The sequence below is a fragment of the Odocoileus virginianus genome, chromosome 3 (genome assembly GCF_023699985.2).
Source record: "Odocoileus virginianus isolate 20LAN1187 ecotype Illinois chromosome 3, Ovbor_1.2, whole genome shotgun sequence".
Lineage (NCBI taxonomy): Eukaryota > Metazoa > Chordata > Mammalia > Artiodactyla > Cervidae > Odocoileus > Odocoileus virginianus.
In genome coordinates, this window is record NC_069676.1 from 24,932,589 (window position 1) to 24,948,652 (window position 16,064).

General features: G+C 38.9%; 1 long non-coding RNA gene across 12 annotated transcripts in view; it reads left to right on the forward strand.

Moving 5' to 3' along the window:
* Positions 1–16,064, forward strand: part of LOC110128585 (uncharacterized) — a 146,402-nt gene that overhangs the window by 64,500 nt on the left and 65,838 nt on the right. For 9 of the 12 annotated variants that reach the window (XR_011486783.1, XR_011486782.1, XR_011486786.1 and 6 more), the window contains 2 exons: positions 2,195–2,398; positions 3,217–3,291. This is a non-coding gene — a long non-coding RNA (uncharacterized lncRNA). The remainder of the gene's footprint in view (positions 1–2,194; positions 2,399–3,216; positions 3,292–16,064) is intronic. The other 3 variants (XR_011486789.1, XR_011486784.1, XR_011486787.1) reach the window with 1 other exon arrangement.

A 16,064-nucleotide genomic window follows, 5' to 3' on the forward strand; every position in this document is an offset into this window, starting at 1 on the left:
GTTCATCATCTCTCCTTAGCCTGTCGCTGGGAGGAACGGAAGAGGGAAGGAGGGGACGTTTGCTTCCTGACTGGACTTGCTTTTCACAAAGTTCTGCTGGGGGTTACTTAGTACCCTGTGGCCTTCGAGGGCATTGCCAATTGATTATATTTTCAATTGTCTAGTATTCATCCTAGCTTTTTTTTTTTTTTCCTTTTTAATGCCTGTTGTGAGCTCAGTGCTCCTTTTGGACAAAGTAGAACATTTATTTAAAAATTGACCTGGGATTTACCTTGTTCCTTCCCTATATATTTTTTTCTTTGCCTTAAAAAAAAATTATCATGTAGGACAGGAAGAAAATAAACCAAAATCTATCTGTTGGCTGCCAAAGTGAATCAAGTCAACTATATTTCTTATTTACTCTTTCTGGGAAGGTCTGAGTAAAGACAACTAGCCTTTGGTTAAATTTGATCAGTGGCTATTCTTAATGTTCAATGCTATGCTATTTCCCCTGCTGACTGCTTCCAAAAAGGATTCTCCAGGGTTCTTTCTTTCATTGTACATAGTTTTACTGACATTTTGCAAGTGACTTGGAATTTCCGAATACATTGGAGGGTAAAGAAGTAAGCAGTCTAGACGTACCATGGTGATCACTTTGTAATGTATAGAAATATCAAATCACTATGTTGTGTGCCTGGAACTAACATAGTGTTGTAGGTCAAGTATACTTCAATTAAAAAATATGTAGACATTGGGAGGAAGTGTATAAAAATGCTAATGATGGTTATCTCTAGAGGGTAAGGATTATGTGGTGTTTGCTATTTTCTACTTTATGCTTTTATGTATTTCTAGTTTCTATATTGAAGATATATTGCTTGTAAAATTATAAAGAAAATAAGAAATGTCATTAAAAAAAAAGTAATCACCAGGGCAAAACAGGTATAAATGTAACAGGATGTCAAAGGAGATCTCTCCTACTATTTCATAGTTTTGATCTAAGAGCCCAAAGCTGAGGGCAGTTGGCCCTGAGGTAGTCCAATATTCTGCAGAGGTGAAGGAATGGCCAGAGTTCCACCACTTTAATATTTAAGAAGGGGCTTTGACTCTGTTACCAGCCAAGCCCTGGAAGTGAAGATCAGAGTTTCATCTATTTGCATCGTTTACATCATGAGCTATCCTCTCCATCCGAACTGCTGATCTGGATGGGCAAAGAGAGAGTCAGAGCAGTGGCCAGATTTCTCCACTCTTAGAACCGCCTCAGGTGGAATTAGAGAACTCATGAAGGAGGGGACCGTGGCTCTTGTAGCACACCTGGCTTATTGGGGTGCCTTTGCACTCCCTAAACCTGCATGCCTGCTGTCTACTTAAACGGGACCCACAGGATGGGGGCCGTGTCATCTAATGCAAGAGACTTCATGGCCTTGGCTCCTTAGAATGTCGGAGTGATTTGGAAAGCTGGTCCCATGGAATGGCTGCTGGACTTTTAAGAACCAAAATTAATATAATGGTAGCTCATTGTACTTAATGCATTTATTAGGTAGTTACTTTGTGCCAGGTACTTTTCCAAGCACTTTACATGTACAAACTTATTTAGTGCTCAAAAAGAATTCATGATTTAAATATTAAACCCACTTTAACTGAGAAAATGATGACTCCATCAAGATTACGCAACTGGCAGGCAGTTGAGTTTCTAACCTGGATGCCATTCTGCCTCTTGTTATGTGAGAAGCATTCTGATTGCCTCAACTGTACACTCTGCATCAGAGACATGACCCAGTCCCTGGATATTAGACCCCATCTGACAAAAGGCCTATTGCCTCCTGTCATTGATGAAGCAGTGACTTCAAGGTAACAGCTGTCTTTCCAGGGTCTCTGAGGTGGGGCAAGGAAATGAGAGTGCCTTAACTTCATAGTTGAGACCAGGAGACCTGGTACTTGCCCATCTTTGCTAGGATACTGGACTTCATAACCTTGATTGTATCCACTGTTCATGGGACAATATAGCATGCTCTCCTTTGGAAAATTACTAAACATAGGATTAGCAGCACCTGGAAATGCCAGGAAGGCCTGACAAAGCCTGAAGCAAATAAAAAATATTTTTATTTGCAGGTTCTAGGGTAAGGTGACAAGCCTAGAAAAATAGGTACTTTTAATTCCCCAAGTGGGAAAAACAGAGCCAGTTTTCTTGACATAATTATCTTTTCATCTGTTCAAGGTATGGAGAATGCCAACTACTGTCCCAGAATGGACCCAAGTAATTTAAACCAGTTGTGAGTGGAAATTCTAGAAGGGCAACACTAGAACTTACACTGCTTACTATTATTTAGGTGGTTGTCTGAAGAGTTCATGCAAAATAATATAGAGTGCTGGAGGTAATTGGAGAGAACCCTAATATCATTAAAGGTCTGAAAGATGCCAGGTAGGCAACTATTTTGCTTTTCAACCTTTCCTTGTAGTCATTTTAAGTGATTCTGAGAGACTAACTGCAAATTGCTGCTGGTGTATTGAAATTGTTGCCACCATTGTTAATACTGGACTTGAGATTGTTTCAATTCTGGAAAAGCTATCCAAGATGCCCTGTGATATTAGCAACAGATTTGGCCAGTGCATTTGCTTCTACATCTGTACATAAATAAGTCACCACTAGCAATTTGCATCTACCTGCACAGGACAGTAATATATTTTCACTGTCTTGTCTCAAGGGTGTGTAAATTTTCTTGCTCTCTGTCACACTTTTGAAAGAAGGGATTTTAAATCACATGGAAACTTGAAAGCTTTTCTTTCACCTATTACAGAGATGATGTTTTAATTAGGGGAAATAGGAGAGCTGTTTTCTGTATTTTCTCCTCCTTTATTGAGTTTATAACCTTCAGGGGATGAGTGAGTAAATACAAGAAAGCTCATGAACCCTTGCCCATAGTCACCTCTTTGGGCATTCTACTATTTCTAGCCTAGAGAGAAGCACCCATTTAGACTACAACCAGACTCTGCTGGCTTAAACCTCCCTCTTATGATTATAGATTATTTTACAAGACTTTTATTGTTAGACCTGGGCTTGGAAAGGGGGACGCAGTAGGATTTTCCTGTTTCATTATTAGGAATAGGTTTTATCCCCAACCATTTCTGCAGCAAAGTGATTTAAATACTGTATAGCATTACCTCTTTATTGATCTGTAGCTGTTTCTGCTTGTTTTATATTCTGTTGATAGTGCCTGAAAATGTCTATTATTGTGTTAGGAGTGCTGGAGTGGGATCAAGAAAGAGGTGTCAGTTCCTGAGCTCCCAGCAGTGACCGTCAGCAAGGGACAGAAGGTGAATACAGTTTGTTAGGTGTATGGCAACAGCAAAGAAGCAGGCTTCCATGTAACCTGTTAGGGATGGGTAAGAAACGAATCTTGTGGTCTTAAATACATTAGAAATACGATTTTTGGAAAAGGAAAGAGCTGAGGCTAGACCATGTTACGACTTGGGTTAGGCACATAAACTATCTGACTTGGTTTTACATAAAGAGCTGATCCCCAAATGCTGGAGGACTTGGGATCATACAGTTGACTTGGGTCACATAAAGGGTTTAGAGTTTGAAAGGAAACTTAGATATTTTCTTGTTCATTTTCTATACATAGAAATGAAGGCCAAGAGAATTTAAAGCGATGGCTGAGTCAGGCTGGAATCGACAACTCTTGATGGCTGGTCCAGTGCATTTCTGTTGACTCCTTTTGAATATCATCTGTAAAGTCTCTTAAGAAATGTCACTGAAAAAATCAATTTTATGTTGATAATTATTGACTGTTGTAAAGAGTGAAAAGTCACAACTGTGTCTTCTACCAAAATGTTGCTATAATCACCTTTCATGGTGAGAGGCAGCATAACATCTGACCCAGACCTTCTGGGATAATATTCCAGCCCTGCCTCTGATTACAGAGAAGTCTCAGCCTTCATGGGTCTCAGTGTCCTCCTCTGAAAGTGAACTTTTCCCCTGCCCAGACAGTGTGTTTTCAAACTCTAGGATATTTGCTGATCTGATAAGTGAAAAGAGTTATCTCAATGTAGCTTCAACATACATTTATTTATCATGAGTGAGATTGAACATTTAAAAAAATGTGTGAATTAAATAAAATATGTAAAACAGTAGAGTGTCAACTAAAAGTGACTATTGTTAGCCAATACCATTCTTTTTTTTTTTCCATTTATTTTTATTAGTTGGAGGCTAATTACTTTACATCATTGCAGTGGTTTTTGCCATACATTGAAATGAATTAGCCATGGATTTACATGTATTCCCCATCCCGGTCCCCCCTCCCACCTCCCTCTCCACCCGATCCCTCTGGGTCTTCCCAGTGCACCAGGCCCGAGCACTTGTCTCATCTGTTTCACACTAGATAATATACATGTTTCGATGCTGTTCTCTTGAAACATCCCACCCTCGCCTTCTCCCAGAGTCCACAAGTCTGTTCTATACATCTGAGTCTCTTTTTCTGTTTTGCATATAGGATTATCGTTACCATCTTTCTAAATTCATATATATGAGTTAGTATACTGTAATGGTCTTTTTCTTTCTAGCTTACTTCGCTCCAGTTTCATCCATCTCATTAGAACTGATTCAAATGAATTCTTTTTAATGGCTGAGTAATATTCCATGGTGTATATGTACCACAGCTTCCTCATCCATTCGTCTGCTGATGGGCATCTAGGTTGCTTCCATGTCCTGGCAATTATAAACAGTGCTGCGATGAACATTGGGGTGCACGTGTCTCTTTCAGATCTGGTTTCCTCGGTGTGGCCAATACCATTCTTTACTATTTTATTTTAATGAACAATACATTAACATAGATCAAAGATCCAAAGGTTTGAAAGTATAGAGTGCAAAGTCAGCTTCCTCACTCTATCTGTCAGCAATCCATTCTGCTCCCCAGTAGCAGTTATTCTCATATAGCTCCTACTAATTTTATGTGTTCATAAGCAAATGTGTAAAGAGGTTCTTATTCACTTCAATAAGCTGTATCATACTATGTAGAATGGATTTACCACAATTCATTTTACTTGACACTTGGTAACATAAATTTAGGTTAATACCAATCTTTTGCTATTATTAATTATACTGTGACAGATTACCTTGGATATATTAAAAATGGGCAGGAGAACTGAATAGATATTTTTCTAAAAAGGAAATGAAGATGGCCAACAGGCATATGAAAAGATGCTCAACTTCACTAATCATGAGAGAAATGCCAATCAAAACCACAATAGGTGTCATCTCACATCTCCCAGCAGGAGGCTTTTATCAAAAAGAACACAAATAATAAATTTTGGTAAGAGTGTGGAGAAAAGAGAACCTTCCTACACTGTTGGTGAAACTGTAAATTGGTATAGCCGTTGTGGAAAACAGCATGGAGTTTCGTCAAAAAACTAAAAATAGAACTAGTGTATGATCCAGCAATTCCACTCTTGTTTGTATATCTGAAGAAAACAAAAACATTAGTTTGAAAAGATACACCCCAATGTTCATAGCAGTATTATTCACAATAGTCTAGATATGGAAGCAACCTGAGTATCCATCAACATGCAAGGTGATAAAGAAGATGTGGTGTATATATAGAGAATGGACTACTACACAGTCATAAAAGAGAATGAAAATTTTCCATTTGCATAACATGGATGGGCCTAGAGGGTATTATGTTTAATGAAATAAGTCAGAGAAATGAAAATACTATACAATATCACTTATATGTGAAATCTAAAAAATGCAAGAAACTAGTGAATTTAACAAAAATAAGCAGACTCAGAGGAAAAATTAGTGGTTCCCAGGGGAAAGGAGAGGCTTCTCTAGTAGTTCAGCTGGTAAAGAATCTGCCTGCAGAGTCTCTCCATCGTTGGTCCAAGGAGACGGAACCTCTCCCAGGAGAGCGGTCCCTGACAGCCTGGCTGCGGATCCGGGGCTGAATGAAGCTCAGCTGGAAACGCTTCGCCCGAGGGTCGGGGATCCGCTAGGAATCCGGGAGCTCTCTCACTGAATGCTCTTCAGTTGCCTCCAGATTGGTTGCTTGTTTTCTTGGGTGCCACCTGGTTGCAACCCTTGTCTGGTGGAGTCCTCCTGTTCCCCTGGAAGGCCCTGGGATGGGGTCCGCGCCTTGGTTAGGGTGCAGTTGGCTGCGCTCTCAGGGAACAAGTGGCAGGCCGAGCACAATGGGAAGAATGCATTCCTGATGACTCGCCTACCCTAGGAAGACTAGCTAAAATCTGATGGTTTTTATGGAAAGCTTTGCTGTCACTGTTTCATAAGTACTTGGTATTGGTGGAGCTCACTGGATGCTTGCTTGTTTCTGCTCCCAGTAAACCTACAAGAGATCTCATGACCCCAGCAATTTCTAAAGGTGGGTCCTGGCGCCTAACAAAGGCAAACAGGTTATTTTCATCAACTCTGGAGCCTTGCATTTTTCTCTGGCCACTGTTTAGAGGTTCCATGAAGATATTATGAACGTGCACTAGGGCCCTCCCCTCACCTCCTCCTGAAATGGACAGTTACCCTTGGGTGTCTGGTGAAGATTACTGCCAATGCAGTAATAGCATGTTTCTGAAAAGACGAGCCACTGGACATAAGTGCCACTAATGACAATGTAATGCTTCAGTGTTCCTTTAAGAATGAGGCCTGCTTTGATCAGCAGTGTTTTCATTTGTTGCTTGTTTCTGTGTTTGTGTGTGGTTTCATTGGGCCTGTATTCCCTTCTTGCTATTGATAATCTTTTACTTAAGTGAAATCACAGACTGGAATTAGCAGCAGCCATGCTCCCTGGGGCTAAAATTAGAAAAGCCAAGGGAACTCTTCAGGCATATCCTTCTTGTCTCATAAAAGATTCTGCAGTCTCTCCTGAGACTCCCACTTTAGCACTTACTGTAAGATGCTGCTTAAATACTCTTTAAGATAGCATTTTTATATGTACCATAGCTTCCTCATCCATTCTTCTGCTGATGGGCATCTAGGTTGCTTCCATGTCCTGGCTGTTTTAAACAGTGCTGCGATGAACATTGGGGTGCACCTGTCTCTTTCAGTTCTGGTTTCCTTGGTGTGTATGCCCAGGAGTGGGATTGCTGGGTCATATGGCAGTTCTAGTTCCAGTTTTTTGGGGAATCTCCACACTGTTCTCCATAGTGGCTATACTAGTTTGCATTCCCACCAACAGTGTAAGAGGGTTCCCTTTTTTCCACAGCTGTGGTACATATACACAATGGAATATTACTCAGCCATTAAAAAGAATACATTTGAATCAGTTCTAATGAGATGGATAAAACTGGAGCCCATTATACAGAGTGAAGTAAGCCAGAAAGATAAACACCAATACAGTATACTAATGCATATATATGGAATTTAGAAAGATAGTAACGATAACCCTATATGCAAGGCAGAAAAAGAGATGCAGATGTATAGAACAGACTTTTGGACTCTATGGGAGAAGGCAGGAGTGGGATGATCTGAGAGAATAGCATTGAAACATGTATATTATCAAGTGTGAAACAGATTGCCAGCCCAGGTTGGATGCATGAGACAAGTGCTCGGGGCTGGTACACTGGGATGACCCAGAGGGATGGGATGGGGAGGGAGGTGGGAGGGGGGGTTCAGGATGGGGAACACATGTAAATCCATGGCTGATACATGTCAGTGTATGGCGAAAACCACTACAATATTGTAAAGTAATTAGCCTCCAACTAATTAAAAAAAAAAAAAAAAGAATCTGCAGTGCAGGAGATCCCAGTTCAATTCCTGGGTCAGGAAGATCCCTTGGAGATGGGATAGGCTACCCACTCCACTATTCATGGGCTTCCTTGGTGGCTCAGATGGTAAAGAATCTGGTAAAGAGCAGACTTTTGGAGTATGTGGGAGAAGGCGAGGGTTGGACGATATGAGAGAATAGCATTGAAACATGTATATTACCATATGTAAAATAGATGACCAGTGCAAATTTGATGCATGAAGCACGGCACCCAAAGCTGGTTCTCTGGGACAACCCAGAGGGATCGGGTGGGGAGGGAGGTGGGAGGAGGGTTCAGGATGGTGGGACGCATGTACACCCATGGCTAATTCATGTTGATGTATGGCAAAAACCACCACAATATTGTAAAGTAACTAGCTTCCGATTGAAAGAAAGAAAGAACCTACCTGCAATGTGGGAGACCTGGGTTCGATCCCTGGGTTGGGAGGATCCTCTGGAAGATGGCATGGCAACCCACTCCAGTATTCTTGCCTGGAGAATCCCCATTGACAGAGGAGCCTGGCGGGCTAGTCCATGGGGTCACAAAGAGTTGGGCACGACTGAGCAACTAAGCCCAGCACAGCGCAGGGGGAAGGAGAGGAGAGCAGTAGAGTGGTGGGGGAGCAGGAGGTACAGTTACTGTGTGTAAGATAAGCTCATGATGTACCACATGGGGAATATAGTCAATATTTTGTAATAACTGTAAATGGAGTGTAACCTTTAAAGATTGTATAAAAATATATATGGAAGAAAAACAAGTAAATGTACAGTTTTTTAGTGTGTAATGTACAAAATACATTAGTCAAGTGTTCAGTTCAGTTCAGTCGCTCAGTTGTGTCCGGTCTTTTCAAATGAGTCAGCTCTTCTCATCAGGTGGCCAAAGTATTGGAGTTTCAGCTTCAACATCAGTCCCTCCAATGAACACCCAGGACTGATCTCCTTTAGGATGGGCTGGTTGGATCTCCTTGCAGTCCAAGGGACTCTCAAGAATCTTCTCCAACACCACAGTTCAAAAGCATCAATTCTTCGGCACTTAACCTTCTTTATAGCTCAACTCTCACATCCATACATGACTACTGGAAAAACCATAGCCTTGACGGACCTTTGTTGACAAAGTAATGTCTCTGCTTTTTAATATGCTGTCTAGGTTGGTCATAACTTTCCTTCCAAGGAGTCACCATCTGCATTGATTTTGGAGCCCAGAAAAATAAAGTCAGTCACTGTGTCCACTATTTCCCCATCTATTTTCCATGAAGTGATGGGACCAGATGCTGTGATCTTAGTTTTTTGAATGTTGAGCTTTAAGTCAACTTTTTCACTCTCCTCTTTCACTTTCATCAAGAGGCTCTTTAGTTCTTCTTCACTTTCTGCCCTAAGGATGGTGTCATCTGCATATCTGAGGTTATTGATATTTCTCCCAGCAACCTTGATTCCAACTTGTGCTTCTTCCAGCCCAGCGTTTCTCATGATGTACTCTGCATATAAGTTAAATAAGCAGGGTGACAATATACAGCCTTGACGTACTCATTTTCCAATTTGGAACCAGTCTGTTGATCCATGTCCAGCTCTAACTGTTGCTTCCTGACCTGCATACAGGTTTCTCAAGAGGCAGGTCAGGTGGTCTGGTATTCTCATCTCTTTAAGAATTTTCCACAGTTTATTGTGATCTACAGTCAAAGGCTTTGGCATAGTGAATAAAGCAGAAATAGATGCTTTTCTGGAACTCTCTTGCTTTTTCAGTGATCCAGTGGATATTGGCAATTTGATCTATGGTTCCTCTGCCTTTTCTAAAACCAGCTTGAACATCTGGAATTTCATGGTTCATGTACTGCTGAAGCCTGGCTTGGAGAATTTTGAGCATTACTTTACTAGCGTGTGAGATGAGTGCAATTGTGCCATAGTTTGAGCATTCTTTGGCATTGCCTTTCTTTGGGATTGGAATGAAAACTGACCTTTTCCAGTTCTGTAGCCACTGCTGAGTTTTCCAAATATGCTGGCATATTGAGTGCAGCACTTTCACAGCATCATCTTTTAGGATTTGAAATAGCTCAACTGGAATTCCGTTACCTCCACTAGCTTTGTTCATAGTGATGCTTTCTAAGGCCCACTTGACTTCACATTCCAGGATGTCTGGCTCTAGGTGAGTGATCACACCATTGTGATTATCCGGGTCATGAAGATCTTTTTTTCTACAGTTCTTCTGTTTATTCTTGCCACCTCTTCTTAATAACTTCTGCTTCTTTTAGGTCCCTACCATTTCTGTCCTTTATTGAGCCCATCTTTGCATGAAATGTTCTCTTGGTGTCTCTAATTTTCTTGAAGAGATCTCTAGTCTTTCCCATTTTATTGTTTTCCTCTATTTCTTTGCATTAATCGCTGAGGAAGGCTTTCTTATCTCTCCTTGCTATTCTTTGGAACTCTGCATTCAAATGGGTATATCTTTCCTTTTCTCCTTTGCTTTTCGCTTCCCTTCTTTTCACAGCTATTTGTAAGGCCTCCTCAGACAGCCATTTTGCTTTTTTGCATTTCTTTTTCTCAGGGATGGTCTTGATTCCTGTCTCCTGTACAATATCACGAACCTCCGTCCATAGTTCATCATGTATACATGTATACATATATAATCTATGTATAACTTAAACACATTGTTTATTTTTGCTGTGCTGGGTTTTTGTTGCTGCATGGGCTTTTTCTCTAGTTGCCGAGGGCAGGAGCTCCTCTCCAGTTGCACTGTGTGGGCTTCTCATTTTGGTGGCTTTTCCTGTTGCGGAGCATGGGCTCTAGGGTACTCTGGCTTCGGTAGTTTCCACTTGTGAGCTCAGTAGTTGCTGCTCACAGGCTCTAGAGCACAGGCTCAATAATTGTGGTGCATGGGCTTAGTTGCTCCATGGCATGTTGGATCAGGGATTGAACCTCTGTCTCCTGCTTTGGCCGGCAGGTTCTTTACTACCTAACGACCAAGGGAGCCCCCATGTATAACTTTCGATCTCCTTCAAATTTAACTACTGATAGCCTACTGGTGACCACAGTCCTTACTGATAATATAAAAAATTATTATACACTATGGACTGTATTCTTACAATAAATGAGCTAGAGAAAACAAAATGTTATTAAGAAAATTGTAAGGAAGAGAAAATATATTTACAATATTGTACTGTATTTATCAATACCATGAATTTACCTCACCTATTTATAAGATGGATCATCTGTCAGCACCTATATCAATATTGTCTTATATGATACAAAACACTGTAGATGTTATGTGTATTACTAATACTAGGTATCAAAAATAAAAAAGTAATGTGAAAAAGAGATTCATATTTATATACAAGTAAAATGATTTGTACACTGATAATGAAGAAGCTGCAATATGATTGCTTTATGATAACTCAGTGTAATCACAGGATTGCTTCATGAGAGCCTAGCCTATTAGTTTTCTGTATTCATTTACTTTTTACCAAATAGGTTACCAAACTTATTTATTTATTTAATTTATGGCTTCCATAATAGTGACATGTTTGGAAAGGCCTTCTCCATTCCAGTACTATAATAAACCCCTGGATTTGTCTGGTACTTCTATTTTTTGTAAAGTATGTAAATATGTAATCCATTTGGAATTAACTTGGAGTAAATAGTGAGGTCCATGTCTAACTTATAATCTTCTTTTCTCTTTTAAATGTTTATTATGCTGTCCTAATACTTTTTCTGATCTAGAATTTTTTAATGAAAATGTCTCCTTCATTAGATGGTAAATGAATAATAATATTTCCATTGACTGAAAATTAAACATCATGAATAAAGTAGAATATTTGCTGAGCTTCTGAAAATGTAGAACAATATTTGAGCTAATAAAAGAAAGAGGGCTTTTTTCCCTTCCTTTCTTCCTTCTTCCTTCCCTCTCTTCCCCCTTCCTTTCCCAGGTGAAGTAGGATTTGGAGTTAGGTAAATCATGAAAAAGTACACTACTTTAAAAATGAAGAATTGCAGAATTATATTTAAGTTATGAATGCAATTATTTTCCTTTCAGTATTTCTTTAAGGTGTGTTATTTCATTACAGGAGTTGTATGTTATCGTGTACAGCAAACTCTCTTTAAGTCCCTACTTGAACATTTGAGGTTGCTTCCAACTCTTTCCTCTAATATGGATAAAATGCTAAAACGAAGAGGGTGCATTTACTGTTTTCTTTGGGAGAAATCTTCATTTCTATACTTAATCAGTATGTGTTAACAATCTCAAATGGGTCAGTATTCTGACACATGGTCAGTGAAAACAATGAAAGAATGTGGTTTGATCTTATAAGTGGTTTCTATTACACTTGGAGAGTCCCTCAAATGATATATATATGAAGAATTGCAGAATTATATTTAAGTTATGAATGCAATTATTTTCCTTTCAGTATTTCTTTAAGGTGTGTTATTTCATTACAGGAGTTGTATGTTATCGTGTACAGCAAACTCTCTTTAAGTCCCTACTTGAACATTTGAGGTTGTTTTCAACTCTTTCCTCTAATATGGATAAAATGCTAAAACGAAGAGGGTGCATTTACTGTTTTCTTTGGGAGAAATCTTCATTTCTATACTTAATCAGTATGTGTTAACAATCTCAAATGGGTCAGTATTCTGACACATGGTCAGTGAAAACAATGAAAGAATGTGGTTTGATCTTATAAGTGGTTTCTATTACACTTGGAGAGTCCCTCAAATGATATATATATGCATATGTTTACAAACCAAGACTTTTCCTCCTGTTTTCTTTATTTTCTTAAAAATATATAACTTTTTATGGGGGAAATAGGCTAGATTCTAAGATGTTTTTATAGTCCTCATAATATCTATTCAGAAGACTAATATTGAATCCTGTTTATTTATTATGAATGACAGGAGAACTAATAAAAATAAAACAATACCTTTTTTCTTTGTTATATAGGTAGCTATATTCACCCTAAGAAATCTTTTTGATACTTTTACAATCTGAGATATATAATAAACCATTTATATCTTTCTGTGTTTCAGAACCCTGAAACCTATATTTGAAATTTGAAGTAAGCAATTTCTGCAACAGCAATGTTTTTTTTTTTTTTTTTTTCTTTTTTTCTGGACTAGTTATATTGAAAGCTAGCTTTTCTCTTTCCTCAGAAGTATTGCTACTAAACTTTATGAATTAAATTTAATACTACAAGCCAAAATATCTGTGTTTTTCCATTTTCTGCAACCATAAAAATATTACTGGTAGAATTACTTTGTAAGTCAAGCCTTAGGCTCTGAATGTCACTGGATTTCTCCTATCTGGAGATTTTTCATTTTCAATTAGACTGAAGCACAGATTCAATACAGGTGGAAGAACTTTTTCAAAAGTAAGAAATGTAAGTACAACCTTTCTCTTCAAGGTAGAAAACTGCTGAGCTCTTCTGTTAACAATGCTTTATATGAGAATTTGGGAAAAGGTCTTCATTTTTTGTTTTTCTTTGAAAAAAATTAGTTTACATTAAACTATGTCCTGTGTATTCAATGCGGCATTGATATCTCTGTATACTGTTAACAGTGTCCAACATATGAAGACACTTAGCATGCAAAAGCCTTGAGCTCCCTTTTGCTGTTTGTCTTATTGCCACTGGACATGTGATGTAGGAAATGGAAATTCATTTTACTTCTCCTACAGGCTAATCTTTTTTAAAACGAGAAGATTCATCTCAGGAAGAGCTTCTAACAAAGAATGAACTTTGAATTCTTCTTACATATGATGCTGCATATGTAGGAATAGTAATTATCAGTTTCTACATTTCATCATTAGGTAGTCTAGCCTTGAAATTAAGAATTTTAGTAAGTGTGTGTGTGTGCACGTACGTGTGCTCAGTTGTGCACTCTTTGTGACCCCACAGACTGTAGCCGGCCAGGCTCCTCTCTCCAAATTCCTGGGCAGGGATATTGGAGTGGGTTCCCATCCCTTCTGCAGGGTATCTTCCCGACCCAAGGATTGAACCCACATCTTCTGTACTGGCCGGTGGATTCTTTACCACTAGCACCTCCTGGGAAGCTTCGTAAGTTTAATAAGAAAGTAAGTTTAGTAAGAAGGCTAGGATGTGAGGATAGTGGTCAAGGGAGACTAAACAGTGGTTTTACATTTTAAGTCAGAGGACAGTAATGCTAATTGAGCCTTGGTATAGTTAACTGAGAAAGTTTAGACTATCAGGTTAAGTTTTTTTTCTTCTCTGGGGTTGTAACCTGATATCTACTGTCAATCTGATTGTCATGCTTGGGTCGATAACGGCATTTCTTTTTGGAAGTTTTTAAGAATCTCTTTATTTTTGTTTTATGAACAATATATCTTAGCATGGATTTTTAAATAAATTTGTCCTGTCTGGCACTCATTGGGCTTTTCAACCTGAGGTTTCATGTCTTTCTTTAGTTTTGTGTAATTCTCTGCAATTATCTCATTGAACATAGCTTTTCCATTAGTCTCTTCTTACAACATTTTTACATGCATGCTGGGACTTCTATATTTATCTTCTATATGTCCATATCTTACTTCCTTATGTTGTACTTTGGGAGATTTCCTCAGTTTCATTTTCCATTTGGCAGTTTTCTCTTTGGCTGTGCCCAATATACTGTATGCTTCCCAGGTGACACAGTGGTAAAGAATCTCCCTGCCAATGCAGGAGATGCAAGAGATGCGGGTTCAATTCCTGGGTCGGGAAGATGCTCTGGAGAAGGAAATGGCAACCCACTTCAGTATTCTTGCCTGGAAAATTCCATAGACAGAGGAGCCTGGCAGGCTATAGTTCGTGGGATGGCAAAGAGTTGGACATGACTGAGCAACTGAACATATACTCACACACACACAATATGCTATACAGTCTACTTGTTGAATGTTTCAATTTCAATGATTACAGTGTTCTTTTCTAGGTTTCCCTTGCTTCATGACTCTTGCTTTTATTTTATGAACCGTAATACTGATTTTATATCTTTAAAGTTCTTAAACACTTATCTTAAAGTTCTTCTCAGCACATCACTAACTTTTATTGGGAGATCTTTGGTCAATTTTTTTTCAAAGTATTGAAGTCTGCTAACCTTCCTATTCAAATACAGTAGATGTAACAATTTTGTTGGTGTTAATTGCACTGATACTTTTATCAGAAATAAAAATTTAAAAATTGCAACAGAATGAATGTGTAGTGACTTCAGAATTTCCAGTCAAAAATCTCTTAAAAGACGGCTCCTGCTTGTTATTTAATTTTGATGCTAGAGGACAGAGAGAGTCATGCTCCCTGAACATGCTTCACATGAGGTCATGGGTAACAATGAATTGTCACCTTTAATTGGAGAACCTGGTTTGAGTCACCCACATTGTGTGGAGTACACTTAAAAAAAATTTGTTTATTTATCTATTTAGGGCTGCACTGAGTCTCTTGCTCTAGAGCATAGGCTGTATATTTGTATTCCATAAGCCTAGTTACCCCATGGCACACGGAATCTTCCCAGACCTGGGGATTGAGCCCATGTCCTCTGCATCAGCAGGAAGACTCCCAACCACTGGACCACCAGGGAAGTCCCTGGGGTACATTTAAAGGCAATTACATGAGACCATAGAGGCCTTAGTCTCAGTATTCCAAACTAGATCCAAGTTCCTTTGAGCCATGAGGCTTAAGCATCTGTTACTGAGTTCCCTTTTCTAACCCACAGAGATTTTATTTTCTTCAACTACAGATATATATGTTTAAAGATCTATATCTATATTTGTTGTATTCAATCTATTATTTTAAGTCTTAGCTGCTGGACTGGGGAGATTTTAACGTGCTCTCAGCAAGCCATTTTCATCTGGATACTCGCTTTTAATATTGACAAAATGAGTTCCATCTTCCTATAGTGCAGTTTACTTGATAGATTTTTTAAAAGATGTTTCCTGATAACAGGAGTATGTTTTACAAGGAATAGAATTTAAAATTTAGATAATAAAATAAATCCATTTTTCTCTGGAGAGAGTCCTGTACCATGTATTCTTTTAGTGTTGAAATTTTATTAGCTGTAACAGCTAATTTTCAGTAAATATTAGTGGCTGTTTTGGGATTTGGAGAAGTGAATAGCTACTCACTCCAGTGTTCTTGCTTGGAGAATTCCATGGAGAGAGCAGCCATGGGGTCACAGAGAGTCAGACATGACTGAGCAGCTAACACTTTTGAGAAACTGTAGTGGTCCCCAAGCTTTCTGATTGTGCATGCGTATCACACAATAATCGAAAGAGATGAGCACTAGGACAGAATATATTTTTCATTACAGGGAATTAATTCACTGGAAGTGGGACCAATTTACATTTTACCCAGTATGTAAAGAGTTTCATGTGGAAAC